This window comes from Canis aureus, chromosome 6, assembly GCF_053574225.1.
Source record: "Canis aureus isolate CA01 chromosome 6, VMU_Caureus_v.1.0, whole genome shotgun sequence".
Taxonomy (NCBI): Eukaryota; Metazoa; Chordata; class Mammalia; order Carnivora; family Canidae; genus Canis; species Canis aureus.
The window spans coordinates 31,594,241-31,611,101 of NC_135616.1; the positions used below are offsets into that span (position 1 = coordinate 31,594,241).

Here is a 16,861-nt window from a genome sequence, read left to right on the forward strand (position 1 = left end):
ATTATTTTTATTTTTTATTTATTTTTTGGCTTTGTTTTGTTTTTGCCATTGTTTTTAATGTGGGTATTAAAACAATGTTCTGTTGATCTTCAGATAAAGAAAAGGTAAATTTCATTTCTCTACTTAAAAAACAACAAAACAAAACAAAGCTCATTTTCTAGTTCTTGCCCTCAATCACAGAGAAGATGCTAATAACCAGTCTCTTTAAATTTGATAAAAACACAGTCTAGGTTGAAAGTAAAAGTTGTTTTCTTGGAGTGCCTGGGTGCTTAAGTCAGTTAAGTGTATGACTCTTGATTTTGGGTCAGGTCATGATCTCGGGATCATGAGACTGAGCTCTACAGTGGGCTGGGTGTGGAGTTTGCTTAAAATTCCCCCCTCCCCACCATCTTTCTCTCACCTCCCCCAACCCCCCCCCAAAAAAAAAGTTGTTTTATTAAAAATCATAAAAATGAACATTGTCAACGAATTTGTTAATTTAAATGAATGCTGTCTGGTACATGTAGTAGGTCAAAGAAACACTCTTCCTAAAGACTACCCAATACTGCATATCTTGTTACCTAAAGTGTTCTAAGGCAGAGCAACATTCACAAATCTTTGAGAGTAAAACAGATAAATGCCTGCCAAACACTAGGAGCTATTTAAATATTATTACACACAATGTAATTGTAACAATTCAATCTACTGGAAAATGCAACAACCAGTTTCTCTGCTTGGTACAAGGAAAGGGAATGTGAACTATCCTGGATGTACAATTTTTATCTCTGATATTCTTCTGCCAAACAACAAAGAACTGCTACTACATAAAATGTAAGGGAAATATTTTAATGCAATTTTACATTCATAATTGCTGTTTTATTTTTCCTCAAATATGGATCACAAGACCATATAATTTACCTTTATAAGTATAGAAGTATGGAAGACTGTATCTTTACCTTTGCAAGTATAGATAGGTGGTTAGAGCTAGGAGGGAGTGGTATAGATTTTGAAGCCAATCCCATCATTTGAAATCAAGCATGGCTTCAATATCAAGATTCTCCTTTCCTGTACTTCCAACAGCTCCCCTAGCAAAACTAGCTATGAAAGGTGTGGTACCCATGGCAAAATTAAAATGTGAAGTCCCCTGTTAAAAAATTATTAAAAATTTCAAAATAGCAACAGGAGAACATTAAACCCAGCATGAAGCCCTTCTGAGCACAGGGTCCCACGCAAGCCCAGCCCTCAAAACCAGCCCTACTCTCATATGTGAACAAAAAAGTTTCTAATTTTGACCATTTTTTTTTTTTTTATGAATGACAGCTCAGATGAATTTTTCTTTCAATTTAGATAGTTCATCCTATAATTCTGTTTCTCCAGCCAGGCAGACTGTGTCCCTACCAACATGAACTGATATAATGTGACTGACCAGAATCCTGGCATTTCTTCATCTGACTCACTATAAAAGCAAACTTTAATAGGTTCTTATGAATTACATCATGTAAAAATACTTTCATCTCTTTAACAAGACTCCGGAGTAGTACAAATTTGTCATTGTGAGTTATCCACAACCTCTTACAAATCATTGGAAAGAAATATGCCATCACTGCAGGTTCAGTAATTTTAATGACCAGTCACTCTACCTAAGACATTGGTTGATTAAGGGGCGTAGGTATTAAAAGTCAGATAAGGCAGTGTTGTATTTAATTTGCTGATCAATGCAATTAAATGGCTAATCTAGAAATCCTTTGTTATGCCAGAGTTGGTGATGTCATGGGCTGCTGCAGTAGTTTACTGAGGGCCTGGTGAAGGTGTCCTTGGTGGTAACATCATTTCCTAATACTGCCCTAGCCACCAGCTTGAGCTCCTCCTTTTCTCTTCTCTCAGGGCTGCTTGTAATTTCCAAGATGACCTACTAGGTTCTGCTTCTACCTATACTCCAGGCTCTACAGCCTCATTTCTCCCTGCCCTTTTTTTTTCTTTTCCTACCTCATCATACTTCTCCACCCAACCCTCATATTAATGCCATGCACACCACTCATCTGAAGGCACATGTACACAAACACACACACACACACACACACCAGTCCTGCACTAAATTCTCCAATCTAACCAGAATTATGAATGTGGGTAGTTGAAAAGCAAGGAGTCATAATGAAATTCAGATACAGTTTTCACATATTCACAAAGGACAGCTGGTGGGTGTAGCTTTTATTCAGCATGAGATAGAGTAAAGGAAATCAGCCTATGGAATTATCTTTCTGCTACTTTATTGTTGAAACCCCAAATAGCAGTTTTGACCACTATTATTTTCCTATAACAAGCTTCATTTAACGAATGTAATATTGCCTTTGAAGCCAGGCCTATTCAGTGTGAGATGAAGTGGAGATGCATCAGTTACTTAGTGTCTTTGAGTATCATTGATAAAATGTCATTTTTTTAAGTAAAATTATTCAGCAGCTTCGACTATGCAAATCTAACTAACCACACTTTTCTATCTTCTTTTTTTAAAATAAAATTTTATTAATTTCATCCTATTTCTGAGCCATTCTGTCCTTCACTTGCAAAAGTCAATCTCTGTGATCCATAACTGAAATTTCTTCTTCTTCTATTCACCATTCTAAAATAATCATTTTCAATCTATGTTTATTCCTCTTATTCACAAATAGGCAAAAAAAAATTCTGACTTTAAAATAAGTAAATCATTAATAATCCATATGAGAATTATGATACCTGATAGTATGCAGACCAATTCCTTACAAGTGAACCATTTTTAATCTTAATTTGTATCCTAATTGCTTAAATAGATTTGCTTGGCTCCATTATGTGATTTTTTACCCTTACTTATGCAAAATATCTTTTGTATATATTTATGTGTATCTATCAAATAAAAGCCTTTGAAAATGCTAAACCACAAATCTAATTACATCATTATTTCTGTAGTCATGCATATATATACACATACATCCTCAAAACAAAATGGAGAATTAATTCAATCTTACGTTTGCTTTGGTTAAATCTGAGCATGAAATATAACATATTTTTCATATCTCAAGTTCTGCTAAATTCCTCAGTTTTGACAGAAAATGGACAAGTTCTATTTTTTTATTTCTAGAACCAAAATACAGAGGGTGGGGCATTGTCAGATGATACAGAATTTATCATGATGTTGGTTTCTCAAAATTACTAAACTGATAAAAATATTTATTTGAGAAAATAAATAATGAAGGAGTAGAAAAATCTCCTCTTACTTTCTTTAGGATCAAGATCATGTTTTTAATTGATACTCCTCTGGTTTCTGTAAGAGAAACTTACTGTAATAGATGAAGATGCTATTGTATAATAAATGCTAATTTGTCCTGTCAGCTAGAAAGGTATGAACAAAAATTTTGTGTTGCTTACCTATCAAACATTCATGGAAGTTGTCTTCTGCTTATATTCTGACAACCAGTACTAAAGATTCTGGTGATATTTCAAAGTTGATTGATTGATTGATTGATTGATTGATTGATTGATTTTAGGAATCTCCACAACCAGCGTAGGGTTTCCAACTTATAACCCTAAGATCAGGAGTCCCATGCTCCTCCAACTAAGCCAGTCAAGCACCCCTGATGGTGATATTCTTAGTGAAATTTTCTTTGCTGTTTTATCAACTAATTTCCAGCACATCATTATAATTGGATTCAATAAACCAATTGAAATAATTCATATTTCAATTTAATATTGTATCAAACTTCCTTTGTGGAAACAAACTCATGGTTTAGGAGGCCTATCCCAATTTTATGGCTAAATATTTGGGACTAAGGTAGGTAAAACAGTTAAATATTCCCTATAATATTTGCCCCATATTTAATTATTATGTTTGTCTACTACTAGATTGTTAATTAGGATATTTCCCAGATTTTAAGTTCTTGCTATGGTATGATATGTCAGAAAGAACCTGCTTTAGTCCATTTGAGCTAATCTAACAAAATTCTATAGACTGGGTGACTTATAAACTACACAGATTAGTTGTTTACAGATTTAGAGGCTAGAAAGTCCAAGAGCAAGGTGTCAATAGATTTGGTATCTGGCGAGAGCCAACTACCTAAATAGCTTTTTATTTTATTTTATTTTACTTTATTTTATTTTATTTTATTTTATTTTATTTTATTTTATTTATTTTATTTTATTTGCCATTACTTCACATGATGGAAGGGGTGAGAGAGTTCTTTCCTTTATAAAGGCACTAATTCCACTCATGAGGCTCTACTATGGCTAATCAACTCCCCAAGTCCCCACCTCCAAATTCTGTGACCTTGGGACTTTGGATTTCAATATATGAATGAGGGGCAGGTGGTCATAAACATTCGGACAATAGCAGACCCCAAGAATTAAACAAAACAAAACAAAACAAAACAAAAAAAACCTGGTGCATTCTGGATGATAGCCCAGAATCTGTGCTATGACCAAGGGTATCATGTAAACTTTCTAATACTTAGGCCCCATCTCTGACAATAAGACCTGTTGGTACCCACCTCATTAGTTGTTGGTAAAGAATATCCAACTAAAGAAATCACATCATGGTTCTCTTACCAATTCTGAACCTAATATAAATGTCTCCAGAGGCCATTACTAAAATATGCAGCAGGGAGAAATGGTGGTTCAGGAGAAGGGGACTTAAGCACTCTCATTATCTCCTCCCTCCAAATATCTTATTTCTCTTTTTCAACTTCAGGCCAGTTGGCTCTTCCTCTTTCTTCCTTCCTTCCTCCATCTAAAGATTCTCCATTAAATACATCAGCACAATATCAATTCAACCAACTGCCTGAGCTCTTAGAATAGGAATGAGAATGATCCCAAGGCCAACTGGTGCATTAATAAGGAAATTAAATTAATCATAAAATCTTCTCAAAGTCACAAAACCTGGGTTTGAATTCTAGCCCTCTTATTAGCTGTGCAACTGTATGTAAATCATTTATGCTCTCTTTGTCTCATTTACTCCATCTGTAAAATGGTAGTAATAAACCTACATTATAGGGTTTTTGGTGAAACGTAGTAAGTTAATGTATTACAAATGCTTATAATAGAGCTTGACACATAGTAAGGGCTCTGTGCTAGGCAGTGTTGTTATTATCACTTAGTACATGTTATAGAGCATATGCCATTTGGTTGAGACCATGACTGTTGAGAATCAGGGCACAGAAAATGGGACAAATACAGAATTTGTACAGACCAACTACTTGTTTTCAAAACAATGGGTAATTCACTTAATAACTATGACAAACCTAAGTGATAATTAATATCATGGACTATATTGGTGCTTTAAAACTGGACGTAAAGATGAGAATTCAAGAGCTGAAATCAAAATGTTAGGTCTTCAAATTTAAAAATCCTTGACTTTCTACAGATGGTGAATGAGATATAGAGCTAGGTACTGTTGGCGATAGAGAGGACTCATTCTCCCTAACTCTGTTCTGTAAACATTTCCATCAAATTGACAAAGCCTTAAAGACAATACAGACATTAATGAGAATTAACATACATAACATATTAAATGCAATAAGTATAAATATAGAACTAAGAACTTTAATAACACTTTCTCATTATAATTGTGTGAGTGGTCCTTATCATCTGTACCTCAGATTCCAGGAATTATATCTCTTCTGCTCAACACTACCAGACCTGCATGATGATGTAGTTATAAAACACAAAATATGACTTCCAAAAAATACTGGAATACAATGAAAATCTTTGTGGAAGTGCCTTAAAGGCATATCAATGAGGCAGTTAAATTCCTTAAGGACAAATGCCCTAAAGATCTTTTCTACCTTTTTTCTTAAGCACTCTCATAATCTCCTCCCTCCAAATGTCTTATTTCTCTTTTTCAACTTCAGGCCAGTTGGCTCTTCCTCCCTCCTACTATTTCTAATCTGAACCAGCATAGTTTTTCTCAGCATTTTACATTTTCTCTTCCAGAATTTTCCTTAGAAGATAGAAGAGGAAAGGCTGTGAAAACACAGGCCTGTATGGAACAAAGTGTAGAATGAATGAAGGCTTAAAAGCATAAATTCCATTCAGCAAAGACATATTCTGGTAGTTTGGCTTGGATGTTTGGAAATGAATTAAAACCCAATGCCTATCCCAGATAAGAACAGAATGCAAAAGTGGAATAAGCAGGAACTCAGGAGATTATTTTATATTACAAAAAACCTGAAATACAGAACTAAAACCTTATTAGTGGAATTTATTATTTTAACTCAGGTTCAGATTCAAGTGATTTTTACAGAGCTCCTTGCAGTCTCCTGGCCTCTGTTCTTCAGAGCATTCATCTTTCTCAGATGTTTTACAGAGTCCCCACCTCTTCCTTTAACAGGCACAAAAATGCAAAATTGCTCTTTAATGTTTCAATCGTGATTATTTTTCTTTTCCTTTTGGGTGTGTTACTATAAGGGAATCATTCTAAAGTTCTCCTCATCGATGCTTTTCTTTTTAAATATAATAGCCACAGATTACTTACTATTGCAGCTTGTCGATGCACCTGAAACCCTGCTTCTCTCCTAAGGCTCTACAAAACAAAACAAAACAAAACAAAACAAAACAAAACAAATACAACATTTTATGTTAAATGGCTAAATTGTTACTGAGTTTAATGCAGAAATTAATTCAGGTTTTAATTTTTCTCATTATAAGTCATTATAAGTCCCCTCCCTAGAACAATATATTATATCTGGAGACTCCTTAACAACCTTAAACCAAATTCGAGAAGAAGGAGGGGGAGAGAAGTTTCATAAAGAGATAATTTTAAGACATCACAAAATGACCAGTAGGCAGAGAAATGCTTTTAGGAAAACAAGATTTCTCACCTCATGCACAAAATGTTAGGGCCAGAATTGAAGAGGAAGAGTAGCTCAGCTTCCTAATTACTAGCCCTTGGGCCTTTACAAATGGAGAAAAATGGACTCCCCGAGGTTCCTCACATTTGGTCCTTTGATGGAGTTTAGTTACAGAAACCTGGATGCTTAGTGCATCCTGAATGTTTGTTTTCATTTAATTTTCAGCCAAGACACTGGACATTGATTTCCTCTTGCGTTTTATTTAAAGTGAATTCACAACTGTGGATGGGAAAACCAGAGCCAAAATCTTCGCCCTGAGCATAAACCAAAGTAAAATCAAAGCATTTCTGAGAGTGTGAGTTGTTCTGTTAAATTTGCTTTAAAAAAAAAAATCATCAAGCAATTGCACTGCTGAAATGGATCAGACATGGAGGCAGAAATCAGACGAGAAACTCTCGGTGTGCGAACTTGTGCGGTATAATTTTCACATCAAAGAGCTTCAAAATAGGATTTTTGCAAGTATTTTAACTTTTAGCTAGCTGACTCAAATCCTTTCTAGAAGTAAGCAAGTTATAAATTATAACTACATAAATAAATATATCTCATGGTAGTATCCAGCTATCACCCAGTTCAAAGTTTGCCTACCCCATTCTCATCCCATCCTGTGCAGTTAGGGTCAGAGCTCTTCACATCATAGCGTTTTTCCTTCACAAAACTGAATGGGTATGTGGAAGAAGGACAGGCATGTGCTTGAAGGTTTTGAAAAGGGGACTGAAGGGCTTAGTAACAGTGATAGTTCAGTGTGAGGAGATGGTCAAGCGTGTGAGGAGATGAGGCCAGAAAATGTAAATTCAGATGAGTTTGAGGAGAGCTTCTGTGCTACTATAAGGACTTTTTCCTGTGCACAATGCCATCCTAGAAGCTGGATAATTTACAGTTGGTTTATAGCTTATTTCTGTTTCGAGTTATCTGTACAAGCTGCCTAATTATTCTGACATCAGTTTATTCATCTGTAATGATGGAATTTGGATTAAAGTTCTATGTGTCATGTGTATTTATATATTATAATGTATATAATACATTATATCTATTATGCACCTACGTGTGTGCATACACACACACACATTTTGAAGGAAAAAATAAGTAAATGCTAATACAACTATAGATTTCAATTCTTAATAATTACTTGGAATGCAAACATCTCTGCAGTGTCTAAGCCTTTTAGCTGCATCTTACACCATATGGTACCATTCTATTTATGTAATATGTCCTAAGTTTTCTCTTGTTTAATATTTTATTTATTTATTTATTTGACAGAGGGGAGAGAGAGAGAAAGAGTAAGCACACAGCAGGCAGAGGGAGAGGGAGAAGCAGGCTCCCAGCTGAGCAGGGAACCTGATGTGGGGTTTGATCCCAGGACCCTGGGATCACAACCTGAGCTGAAGGCAGATGTTTAACCGACTGAGCCACTCAGGCACCCCTGTCCTAGGTTTCCTTAATCCCTTGTTCTTCCTCACTTTGTGCCCCCTCTCTGCAACAATTCTGGTCTCATAACATCCATTAAAGTCAGAGCTATTCCTCAGATGCCAGCATAAACTCTCTCTCCTCTAAGAAATCTTCCAGATATCCTCACAATAAACTTAGAATCACCTTTCCTCAAATTCCCAGGGTATATTTTCACTCTCTGTACCTATTCTGTCTTTACTTAGAGCTCCTTATGAGTCATCATTCCTTACTAGATTATCAACTACTACAGGGAGGAAGAGTTGCATGCTCATATTTGTTACTTTTCCATATACTTTCCCTAGTAACTCCAAATTATTTTGTAGATGGAAGCTGTTCAATAATACTCTGGGAAGCTGTATTGAATGCATAGTTTGGATCATGTGATAGAGAAAGCTACAGTGTTACTTATCAGTGCTTACACACATAAAGGGCTTCACTGAAATTAATTTTTATGCAGTAAATAGGAAAATATAAATAAACAGTGGCTACAAGGGCAAGAAAAAAAATTCTTAACAGATTGCAGTAGGGAGAGGGTGCATATTCTTTTCCAGATATTTCTCAAAGGTCTGTTCCCATTTTATGAACTGATCATCCTGTGTTTTTTCTATCATGGTGCATCTTCCTTATGAAATATGAATTCATGCAGGATAGCACTTATACAGAGTAACTAAATGAGAAATCTGAAGGTCAGTCTTCTAGAACCAGATTTTCCTCTCCATTATAGTTTAAATTGGGCATTAAACTTAAATTCTTGAACTACCATGTCCTCTCTATAAAATGGGAAAAGGAATGCCTATGCTTTCCATTTGATAGGGTTCTTTTAAAAATCAAGAGATGAATATTCCAAAACAAATCACAGATTTTATTCCAACCATTTTTTTTTTTTTAGTTCCTGAATATGTAGTGGGGATCAATCCTCCATAACTGTGTACATGTTGTTTTCTGTATATAAAAGTCCATTCTCCTCTTTTATGTGATTAATTCTAATTTTCCTTATAAAATGCAGCACAATGATTATCTTCTCAGGAATACTTCGTAGATGCCCATACTTGCTATATGCTCCAACACAGCTCTTCTTGTGCTGAATCATAATCCTTGATTTAATTTTCAATATCCCTCATGATGATGTAAAATCTTAGACTGCAGGAACTAAAACCTGGATAACCATGAAATCTTTAACACATTGGTGTTCAGTAAATGTTTATTGGCTGAATAACTTTGAATGACATCTCAGATCTGATCCAATCTCCTATGAGCTGGGTACAGTGATCTAGTTTTTAAGTTTGTGAAAGTTGTGATCCGGTTTCATAAAATTGACAGTGGTGAACCTTGAATCTGAAATCTGGTAGAGAGCCCAATTCATATTTATTTATAAGGGTATCTTGCCTCCAGAAGGTTTTCATTTCTGTATTTTGTTCTATAAACACTTCACAAAATATTTCTCAGGAATAATAGCAGGGGAAAAAAAAAGAAAAGAATGAAAAGAAGAAGCGTGGGCATAGGGCCTGCTTTGTAAAAAGGCACGCTCCACTTGTTAATTTATTTTTCTTAAATTTCTCCCTAATCCTGTTTCAATATGCTAATCTCCCTTGTTTCTTGATCAAGCCTGCTTTTGAATTGTTTTATATACAATAGCCTCCCACTCTGGAGAGATGACTAAACTTTAATGGCTGTCTAAGGTCCCCCTGCATCGATGTACTTAAAGACACAGAAATATGGGAACAGAATAGGCCATAAAGATAAAATACATTATTAAATGGCATTATTGTCATTGTTATTATTCTCCCATCGAACAAGGAGATGAAGAGCTGAATTGCACACCATATGGTAATTGCTTGGAAGATAACCACAACTTACGGTCACACCTTCAGCATCCAATGACATTGTTTGCTACATTTCAGGTGCCAGTGTGGCAGAAGGCCAACCCAGGAAAGATGAACTGGCAGAGAGAGAATGACAGACATTAGGCATAAGTACTTTTCATGTCAAGCCTTTGGCATGTTCATTGTCGAAAAAATCTGTTCTCAGAAATGCCTTCCAAAATACGCAAGTTATGCTATGAAGGCATATGACAACTTCTGCCATCCAGGGATATGTTAATATGGACCATCCTGGGAGATGCCAACTCACAGCCAAGATAATGGGTGATTCCAGATGTCTGTCCAATCCCATTCCTAGTGCCCAAGGGAAGTTTGGAAATTTTTAAAAATGAACATTTATATGGAAGTTTTTAGTGTGCAATGACATTCTCTACCAGTGGTCAATTTTGAAAGAGAAAAAGAACAACTTGGACCTTTACTTTTTAGTATGTACAACCTTCCATTGTTAGGACCTAATTTAAATCATAGATTTGAATTATCTCCCTTCCCAACCGTAAGAAGGTGAACTTTTTCAAAAAGGGAAGAGTCTTACTTTAGATGATTTAAAAAATATCTTAGTCTGAACAGTGTCGTTCGGCTTATTAAATGCTATTTTCACACATTATTTTATTGAGTCTTCCCAAGAACATAATCCCATAAATATCATTTTACCTTTTTTATCCAGATTAACCATCTTAAGGAAACAGCAAAATGACTTGCCCCAAGTCACTCAACTGGGTTTTACTGGGAGTAAAACCCAAATCTATTTCCCATTTTCAAGTCAAATGATCTTGAGTGATCTGGCTTATGTCAGTGAGCTATCATTTATTATCATTTTCTTCTGGGGAATGAATTTGGTAACTCTAATATTGTTAGACTTGGGAAATAACAAATGGTCTGCTCTTTATAAATTATAAGATATATCTATGGGCTCACATCATATCAGCTTGATCGTTAGAAAAATAAATAAGAATGATTATCCCATATTTCAAAAAGTAAAATGAAGTGCTCAAAGACATCAAACGTGCCCTCCCACAACTATTAACATTAGCTGATCTCTTTGACTTAGTTCATATGCCTGCCCTAAAAGAAATCAGCAAATCAAACTCTCTTCTCTACAATGAGTTAGCCTTTCAAGATGTAATAGGACCTTAAATGTAGAAATACTTTTGGAATTTATTCAGAACAGTAGAAATCTCAATCCAAAAGCACAGCTGAATATTCATGGAGCGTTTTTATTTATCCAAACTTATCCTTGGAAAACACAATTTTGGAACGATAACCATAATATCTTGGGCAGCAAAATTATCTTATATATAAACGTTTGCTTCTGTCATAGCTGTTGTTGTGTTATATGTACACACAAATACACACGTGAATATGCATATATGAGATTAAAAATACTTTTAGAGCTCTAATTGTATGAATCTTTCACTCTTTTCTGGCTATGAAAACTTTCCTAATGAAGAAAGAAAGAATGAAGTGTCTCTGTACTAAAGGAATTTATTGACTTGCCACTGTGAACTCAGTCTTGGTAAAGGCACTACGGTGTTTAGGGAAAAAAATAAAAGGTGCTTCTTAAGGATGGTGCACTGTAGTAGGGAGAATCAAGGCATACTTAAAGAAATAAAACACATGAGTACATGCTGAATAGGGCCCTACAGTTATTTTAATAAATAACAAAGAGTAGTAGTAGATTCATTAGTGACTATGCACACATAGGACTAACTCCTGACAAGCTACTGAGGCCAGACACAAATTGCCCTCCAGCTGCCTGGCCTTTGGGATTGAAGGGGCCATTCAGTAGCTGTTTTCCCAAGTTCACAGAGAAGACCAGGGGAGTACTGCTTCGAGGTCTCTTTAAGCTTTACTCCTTCTTTGAGCTTTGTGCTGGACTCCTACCCAAATTCGTGACACTGAAGCTCTAACCCTCAATGTGTCTGTATTTAGAGATAGGGCCTATAAAGACATAATTAAAATTATATGATGTCCTAAAAGTGAGGCTCCAATACAATAGGATTGTGGCCTTGTAAGAAGATGCACCAGACAGCGCCCCCTCTCCGCCACATGAGGAAACACAGTGAGAAGGCCTCTGCAAACCAGGAAGAGCACTCTCACCAGGATCCAAAACAGCCATCAGCTCATTTTACATTTGCCAACCTCTAAAACTGTGAGAAAATAAATCTTTGCTGTTTAAGCCACCCAGTCCATAGTATTTTGTTACAGCAGCCCAAGCAGACTAAAACAGGCTTCATAACTGAGGGCACCACAAGGGCCTCACTGACTCATCGCTCCTGTTTGCTTACTTCACTCCCACCATATCAACCACTTTCATCTTTCTCATATATGTCAGGCAGATTGATATCATTGGCCACTGTGTATGCTGTATGCCCCATAACCAGTACAGGTTACTCCCTCATCTTTTTCAAGCCTTTTTGTAAATGGCGCCTTCTTAGGAAGATTTCACTGACTTCCTAAATTGCAACCCCCTTCAATACTCCCTCTCCATTTTCTCTGCCTTTCTCCTTTTGTCCGACTTATGTACTATATATTTTACTTATTAATTGTGTCTATTTTTTCTCTTTTCTCACTGGCATGAAAGTATCAAGAAGCAAAGATTATCATTTTGTCCACTGTAAAGGCCTCAATATCTGGCACACTACACGTGTCTGATAAATACGAATCACGGTGAATATAATGATATCATAGACCTTGTAAAATCCAGAAGGGATAAGAAAAGGTTAATAAGGGTTAAAAACCAGTGTCAAAGGAACAGATGTGTGTTATAGTATATAGTTAATTCCCTGATTCAACAAGCACATACTTAGACCTAGTACTAGAATTAGTGACCTTTAGAAGTTCACAATCACAAAGGAGAGAGAGGAAAGGGGGATGAGAAAAAGAGTAGAAGAGAGAACAAACAGAAAAGTAAGGAAATGAGAATAAGTTTAAGTATTATTTCTTCTTCTCAATCACAAATCAATTAAAAGATTGTCCCTTGACACATTATTATTTTCTTTTTATAATTGTTTTAAAGAATATACATTGTATATGAACAGAATGGCAAAGAGAAGAGAAAGGGGGAAAGGATGAAACAATAAAATTATCTTTGGATCACCTATCCAGTTTAGATTTGTTTCTTGATACATATGCAAAACCATAGTTAAAATGATGGTAAACAGTATTGGAGGAAAGGGGGAGGGAAGAGAAAACTATATTATATAGATTCAGAAACTATCAGAATGGTCAAAATTAATGTAAAAAGATCAAAAGCAAGAAAAATGGAACATCTGGTATACTGTCAATAACTGTGGTCTCCTCCAAATGCATCTCAAGAAATATAACTTCCAGAGTGAAAGTAAGATTATAAAAGAGAAGTGGATGTTCTCAGAATTTCATTTTATTCACTTTGGAAGGAATAAATTAGGATTAGCATAAACATATCTAACACACCATATACTCTCCTTCTCCTTGATATATATTTGTTGTTATTCTTTTAATCCTTGTCCTTCTGGGAATAGAAAGCTTTATGGAGATATAGCAGAAAGAAAAGCTGCTTAATGGAGCACACTACAGCAAACATTATTGATCAATTTTGTTTTACTTGCAAGAATGATTGAATGTGCAAGTAATTCAGATGTCATTTTGTAGCCTGAACATTTTATTTTCTAGAACGTGTGTTTTCTCTGAGAGAATTTATTTGAGAGAAAATAAAGAACCAGAGATGATGTATTGAACAGGAAAAACATACCATTTGACAAGAAGATTTGTCTAGGTCACCCTCTTGATTTCATGGTACCATTTTGTATTATCAGTGGTGAAATTTTGCCAGCTCAAGGCTAAAGCAAAGATTCTCTTCCAGCATCTCCCATTTTCCCTTCCTTCCTAAATTCTTTATTCTATTCCATCAAACCACTTCTTTCCGTCTCCTGGTGCTTTGAACTTCTCCCTCAAAACTTGCTGTAATATAAAGATCTGAAAAAAAAAAAAAAAAAGATCTGATAAACTCATTTGTATTAGGTTGTAAATAATTGATAAGCTTTACTTAAAGTGTGGACATTCTGACGACACCTTATCCATCTGCAAATACACATGCAACCATCCCCAAACATCTATGTATTGTGAGGAAGATAAAGAAAGTCAGAGTAATGTTCCAGTAATAGGCCAAATTGTGCAGAGAGAAGTATGCCTTTCCCTCTGCACATGTCAGGTTAGTGGAGACTGACTTCCTGCTGCTGCTGAAAGGAAATTATGCAAGAATGCCCTAACCCATCTAAGAATATAACCAACCTGTCTCTTTTCTTCAAGCTTTTAAAATTCCAAAATACTTTATCTTTGTGCACAATATGGAGACAATTGTTTGAAAACAAAAAAGAAAAAATTAACATCGAAATCATGTCTGACTTTAGATTGAGGCCAAACAGGTAATCACTAGGAATATGGCTTAAAGGAAACTCACTCAAAAACATCTTCCCTGCTTACCAAATTATCTGCTATCATCCCATTAGAAATTGTTCCCTTCAGGTTACAGAATGGTTTCTAGTTAAATTGAAAAACTTCCCTGAAATATGAAATACAGGAAGTCCAATCAATGATTAGTACTTTATGTGATTGGGGTTCGGTCCCTCTTCCAATACAACTAGCTAATATCGACTTCCTCAAAAAAAGAAATCCACAGATGAAATGTGCCTGGAAGGGTGATGGTAATGAGAGGTCTAAGACAAGTGGTGTCCTGGGTTCAGCTTTACAATCCTGAGTATTTAAGGAAAAGTATTGGAACTCCAGGAAGAAGTGCCACTGGGACAAAAGATTCTAACAGAAAGCAAGTGAAAATGTTTGCTGACACTCTGATAGTGTCTGAACAATGATTGTCATGATTGAGGCATTATCCTTGTCATCAAAGATTGTTTCCATAAAAAATGGCCAAGTTCTTTGATACTTATATGGACTGATTACCATGAAAGCCCTGAACTCATTATAGGTCAGGAGATCTGGGTTCAGTTATTGGCTCTCCTTTACTAATTGTGAATCCTTGAACAAACCACGAATTTGTAACTGTTCTGAAGCCCAGTCTCTTCATCTAACAGTGGGGTAACGACATCTTCCCATCAGGTAAATTGTATTGTTATAAATAAAGTCTATATTTTTGTAATCTATAAAGTAGAATATAGTTAGGAGCTATTATGACATGAAATAAATCTTGACTATTTGTTTTATCGTGTGCCAACCCTCAAAACCCACCATTAGGGTCAAGAGATGATACTGGATATCAATTATTTCCTAAAAGTTAATAATATGAGGCAGGGGAAGAGAGAATCACAACCATAAGAGTACAAGAGATTGAATAGTTTCCCTGGATGGAGTTCCTCATCAGTGAAAACTTTCCTGGTGATTTAGGAATTATCCGGTCTTAAGCAATGGAAATGATTTCAATTTGCAATAAGAAGGAATTGAGAAAGTTTTCATAAAAAGTAAGAGCATCAGGATTTCTTTGGGGTTGTCACAGAGATTTATATAAGAAGTACAGAAAACATGGAAAGAAACACTGCACCTTAGAAGGTTTTGAATTCAGTTTATGTTTTAATTTTATCCTATACGCAGGAGAATTCTCTTAAACAAGACTACTGAACATAAGGTACACAAGATGGTTTGAAACAGACCAAGGCTGGAAAGAAATAGGGAATACAGTGTGGAAGCTCCTGTAATTGCTCAAGAGTGGCCTAATAACTATTTTAATTTTAATAGGGGGTGGGATCATGAGGAGTCAGAGTTGTAGGCAGAGAATAGCAATGAGAATGGAAAAGAGACTTGATTAGATAGAAACTGAATTGACAGAATGAGGGTAATGAAGGAGCAGTAATTACATAATCAGGAATGTAGTACTCTAAGTAGCCATAGTACCATTCTTCTATTTCAATTCTCCGTTATATAGGTGGTAATAGTGAGGATCAGAAAGTCTAACCAACTGCCTGTGTAGTAGGACAATTTTAGGTACGTTTTATGCTTTACAGTTTATGATTTTTCTACACTTCAACAACAACAACAATTCCCATCCTGGAACAAACAAGAATAAAGAATCACATTTAACTGAAATAAGGTCATACAAGGACACTGTGAATGATTTACATGACACAGGCCTATTTTAATGGTAAAAGAATATTTAGGCAGAAGTTGTCCACAAGCAAATAGAAATGATAGATTAAAACTCAGATAAGAGATTAACAATAAGAATATGTCAATGAGCTTAATGTAAGTAGGTTTTGGATTCCAACCCTCAAAAGAATCTCACTGGCATTTTAGAACAATATGAACTCGATCATGACAATGTAAAAGGAGGGTGGTGTACAATTGGCTGGAATGTTGGACTTGTTTAAAACAAATGACTATTATATATGTGCCCAGTATGGATGGATATAGGACAAATTCCTGAAGGTCCTGTCCAAGTTTTGACTGATGTATGAAGTGATCTGAGAAATAGGACTTGGAGTTGGTTGAAGGTGAGACAATGTAGAGGCAAAATCATGGGACATGAGAGAGAATATCCTATTCAAGAATTTCTCAAGAATCAACATGATTGTTTTTCCAAAGTGAAAGTATCAGTGAAAATAGAAGTAAGATCACAAAAGCCTTGGTACACCATGAACCTTTTTCAAGTGGTTATCTCATTTCTTTCAAAGAATAATAAACTCACAGAGATTATATCTT

At 35.5% G+C, this 16,861-nt stretch overlaps 1 long non-coding RNA gene across 5 annotated transcripts in view; it reads right to left on the reverse strand.

Annotated features, from left to right (window-relative positions):
• Positions 1 to 6,220: 6,220 nt before the first annotated feature.
• The window catches only part of LOC144315676 (uncharacterized), a 96,832-nt gene continuing 86,191 nt past the window's right edge, over positions 6,221 to 16,861 (reverse strand). For 3 of the 5 annotated variants that reach the window (XR_013381428.1, XR_013381429.1, XR_013381425.1), the window contains 2 exons: positions 13,908 to 14,131; positions 9,210 to 10,236 (listed from right to left, as the gene is read on the reverse strand). This is a non-coding gene — a long non-coding RNA (uncharacterized LOC144315676). Of the gene's footprint in view, positions 6,524 to 6,846; positions 7,106 to 9,209; positions 10,237 to 13,907; positions 14,132 to 16,861 lie in introns of those variants that run through there. The other 2 variants (XR_013381426.1, XR_013381427.1) reach the window with 2 other exon arrangements.